This window comes from Globicephala melas, chromosome 1 (genome assembly GCF_963455315.2).
Source record: "Globicephala melas chromosome 1, mGloMel1.2, whole genome shotgun sequence".
NCBI lineage: Eukaryota > Metazoa > Chordata > Mammalia > Artiodactyla > Delphinidae > Globicephala > Globicephala melas.
In genome coordinates this window covers 103,989,984-103,995,186 of record NC_083314.1, presented here as the reverse complement: position 1 = coordinate 103,995,186, position 5,203 = coordinate 103,989,984, and positions in this window count along the sequence as shown.

Here is a 5,203-nt window from a genome sequence, read left to right as displayed (position 1 = left end):
CCTGTGGCAGCAGAACAGGTGTTGCATCTGAGAAGGGACCACCTTTGCCTGACAGCAGGTCAGGGGTTCCTTTTTTCCAGGGACCAGATAAGGAACCTGTAGTGTCTGCCTAGGGTCATTTACAAATGAAGCCCAGGAGGGCCTCCTGCAGGGACTGAAGGAACCTCAGCCAACACAGGTTGCCATGTTCTGCTCAGATGTCGGAGCTGAGGGGGAGCCACAAGCCAAAAGAGAGAGGCTGCCCACATGGCACGTCCCACCCGAGCGTGCGGGAGAGAGGGCTTCAAACGCTAGCCGGGGGTGGAGGAAGCCAGCACAGATCACACAGCTGTCAGTAAAGTAAGATTTCCTGCCCCGTATCTCCTCTCCTTCCTTTATGACCTCTTCAACCTTGGGGATGCCGCAGGCCACCCACCCAGTGGGGGAAAAAGAATAGAATTTCTAGGTAGGGGAATAAGAAAGTCACTTGTGCCGCCTCCCTTCATTGTCGGCTTCTAACCTGAAGCAGACCTGAGCTGGGGAAATGGGAAGAAACTGGAAATCTAAATGCAGTGCAGAGCTTGGAAATGACCAAGTACATGACATGGTACTTGGTAATTTAATAATTGATAGGAGACATCCTGGAGATTAACATGTCCAGAGAGCATCTTAATAGCCAAGAGTGTCCAGAGAATTTGTGGGACCTGGCTGTACTTTCCTCAGGGAAAAGAGAATAAAACTACCACAGGTTGCTTCACGAGTGCATCTTTCTTATTATCTCAATGTCTTACCTGTTCAAAGCAACATTATTACAGACACAATCCCCACCCCGCCTCAGGGCTAGTGCTACACACTGTGGACTGGTCCCAATCTCTCTCTGGCAGAGTCCTCTTAGACAAAGTGTGGGACACGATAATCTGGGGTCTTAGAATCCTAGTCCCACCATGACATGTTGTCACAGCTCTGAATTTTTGTTCTGTTAACTGGTGCTTTATCAATTCCATTAGTTCAGGAATCTGAGCTTTTTTTTTTTTTTTTCTAACATTAAACCCTAGATGCAAGGAAAGAAAATGAAGACCTCCAGATCAGTGGTTTTTAAAGTGAGCTCCCTGGACCAGCAGCATTAACATCATCTGGGAGCTTGTTATACATGCAAATTCTCAGACTTACTGAGTAAGAAACTCTGGACCTGCAATCCAGCAAACTATATATATATATATATATATATATATATATATATATATATATATATATTTTTTTTTTTTTTTTGCGGTACGTGGGCCTCTCACTGTTGTGGCCTCTCCCGTTGCGGAGCACAGGCTCCGGACATGCAGGCTCAGCGGCCATGGCTCACGGGCCCAGCCGCTCCGCGGCATGTGGGATCTTCCCGGACCGGGGCACGAACCCGTGTCCCCTGCATCGGCGGGCGGACTCTCAACCACTGCGCCACCAGGGAAGCCCCAGCAAACTATATTTTAAAAAGCCCATGAAGTGGTTCAGATCCACACTAAGATTTGAGTACCATAGATGCTCAACAGAACCTCACTTTACTAAGCTGTATTATGACTTCAGTATTTCTAAATTTTTTTTGCACTTTTTAAAAAGGAGGGATATTGCCTGGCATAATATGAATCATTTGGGAAAACTCTATTGCATATGATTCCTTTCTCATTTTGGAGGATGTTATTCAAATACCACTTGGGTTCCTTGAATACAGAATTTCTGAAACATGTTGCTTGAACAGAGGTGAGTCTGTTACAGTCTGAATTCCAGCTAAATTGTCTCCTAGTAATTAAGCTGGAGCCCTGGCAACAGAAAAATCTGGGTTTGAGTCCTGTTATTTGCTTCTTACCAGTTTTATGATTTTTTTTGGCCGGGCTGTGTGGCTTGTAGAATCTTAATTCCCCAACCAGGGATTGAACCCAGGGCCACAGCAGTGAAAGCACCAAGTCCTAACCATGGGACCGGCAGGGAATTCCCAATCTTGAGTAAACTGTTTAACATTTCTAAACCTCAGTTTCATAAAATTTGACACCAGGATGACAATAGTCTTATAGGACTGTGGAAAGGATAATATACTGCATATATAATGTGAACAAAACACTTAATTCAGGGCTTGATGAACAAATACACTTTCAATTCGATGGTGGTTGTTATTATAACTAAGATGTCCTCCACACAGTTTGGACTGCACCTCAGGTGTCCTAGTCTATCTCCAGAAAAGAAAGTTTGCCACAGATCTGCCACAATCCAAGAAGCCCAGAAGTTCAGTAGTTTATTCCTCTCAAAGGCCACAACTGTCCCAGACTTCCCCAGAACTCATGAGGATCCGCATTCAGAAGTTGACCCAACTTTTTCTGTAGTTTTTTCTTTTTTTGTGATTGAGTAGAAGCCAGCCTCAGTGAGATGTCTGAAACATAGAACTTGGACAACCTTCTTGCCCTTCCCAGTGGCCGTGAATGTTGGAGTGACAGGGTCCCCTCCTTGACTTGGGCAGCACTGCTTGACTTCCATGGCTAGTTTTCTGCTCCAGACCAGCAACTTCTAAAATAATAATTATACCAAACAAAAGCCTTAATTTCTCAGTCTGAAAGCATTTGAATTCTAGATAATTGTTCCAACAGAGTTTTCTCCTAGAACGGTAAGTATCTATTGCACTATCTTTGGGTTACAGTAGGCCATCTAGGTGATTTTCTCAGGACAAAGGGAGTATTTGACTTTTCGCTTTTTTGTGAGAAAAATAAAATACCTCCAATTTTAAAGTCCTTCTAGTTTCTATCAGTCCTACCAAATTTTAAAAATATAGCAGCTAGTCTAATAGAGTCATTCAGAACAATGGATTGAAAAAAAACCTGTCATCCAATCCTAGCTCTGCCTCATGCAACTTGTGTGATGTGGGAAAGATGTTCACCCTCCCTAAACCTCCACTGAACCATCTACAAAGTGAAGAGAGTCCAAAGAGCATCTCCTTCATTGTGCTGTTGGGAGGGTTATATGAGAAATCAAAGGTAAATCATTTAGCTTGGTGGCTGGTACGTGGAAAGACACTTAGCTGTTGTGTTGAGTCTTTTGAGCAGCAGACATCAAGCTAAGCTTAGAGGGGGGAATATGCCTGTGAAGGATAAAGGGGAGGAAGCCAATGAAGGCAAGGAGGACTCATCTGACACCTGAGAAAGGAGAAGGGGAAGGAAGAGTTGGGCCAAGTGAGTCTCGTGCTGTAGCGCAGTTCTGAGGAAGTTTTGGCCAGGCTAATGGGAAGTCTTCAAGCTGATCTTGTCCTTTGGAGGGTGCTGCATCCTACAGGAGCAGCTCACGGCTAGTATTCTGCCATGCTAACTCACTGCCAGGAGCAGCTAGGGGAAGTGTGGCCTTGGCACAAATGGATGGTAGTTTCAAAGGGGCAGTAACTCGATCTGTCAGTCAACATGCCTCCTGCAGGATGAGATCTGAACAGTATGTTTTCATGGCCATCACAGCTGTTTTTGTTGTTATTTAGGATAAGTCAGAGCTGCCTTGGACAGCCGTTCAGACTGGGCCCTGCACAACAGCAGTGGTCAAGGGGTAAAGAGAGGCCTGAAATCCAAATCCTGCTGCAACTGCTAAGCCGGACCCCTGTGGAGCAGGTACACCTGGAGGGGACACTTCCGTCTAATTCACACAAAGGTGTATCGGGTCAGGGGTGTCTGGTTAAGGCATTTTATGTTACCTGAAAGCACAGCAACTTTGAGAAGAGTAGTATCTGTGTGCATACATGAACCTCAAGTCATGAGTAGGAGGGGGGCACTCCAGTGAGATCCATTGGGAACACACACTGTAAACTAGAAGGCCCATTAGCATAGCATTAACTTATTCTCTGGAGGAAGGGGCAGGATGTGGAGGATCTTTTCCAACCAAAAATGTGAGTTTTGGTAATTAATCATTTGAATATGAGTGCCTCTTCTGTTGAAAGCAATCAAACTCATCACCCAGTGAGAAGGGTGAAGTTCTAAAGACTTCATTTATCTCAGTTCCTTTGTACTCAGCAGTGTCTGTGCAAATTGCTTATAAAGTGAAAAGCATGGGGGAAAAGGCACATAGAAGTCTTCTGAGGAAAGCTTTATTTTAACTCTAGGCATGATTCTCCATTTATTATCAGAGGGAACTATATCAAATATTCCTGTGCTGGAAACAATGATTAAAAGCACCTTTTTGTTTGATTCTAAAAAAACCAAAAGCATGTAGGCTGTTACAAAAAAAAACCCCAACAAAACCAGTGCCTGGTCTTCCAGCTCTGAAGAAATGAATGACACAGTACATGACAGTGTGACTCTGGCCGCCCACCATGGTTTTGTGTGGCACAGACACCTAGAGCAGGTTCATCTGTGATGGGTTCGCACAAAGGTGATGAATTAGTTAACAGTCTACATAATCTTCATGTGCCACAGCTAAGATTTCAGGTATTTTAAATCTAAATGAAGGCACTTTGCTTATCCTGCGTAAATGGAACTTACAAACAGAACTGCAATTTCATTTAATAGCTATAAACCATTACTCTAATGGTTTGACAAATACCTGTGAGGATAGACTGCAATATTTCATCCAAGAAAGGACTGAATATTAAATAAATGTAACCTCCCAATGGGTTCTACTTTAACCCCCTACTAATTTTGGAGGGTGGATTTAAAAGCTGAAAGCATTTTAGAGTAAATGTTAGGGGTGGATGCAGCAGGTTCTGTGGTGCAGATTAGCACTTTATCCCAGTAATCACAAATCCTTTTTTCATCTTCCATTATCACTTCAAACTCATCATTGTAAAGTGCAGAACTTAACTCAGAAGTTGGAAACGCCATTGCTTCATGTCTAACATCCTGCTGGGGGATTTAAGCAATTAACTAATTTCTCCGCTCATGCTTATTATTTTTTTGGAAAAAAAAAATCTCACACCAAACATTTAGAGATCTTATCTAGGTTGATATCAATGGAGTCAAAAGTGCATGCCTGATGAAATGGAAAGAGGAATCATCTTTCCATAGTTAGAGAATATATCAAAGGGACCATCTCTTGATTCAAAGAATGAAGTATCATCAAGGGACTTTCAAATAAGAGGCCTCATAAGTTGGAAAATCTGTATGGTGTCTAGAGCCAGAAAAAATGGTTTCTATAATTATCTTCTGTAATTAAAGATATTTTTTGATGTTGGCTGATGATAGAGTGAGAGAAAATAGGACAATGCCCCAAGGACAGA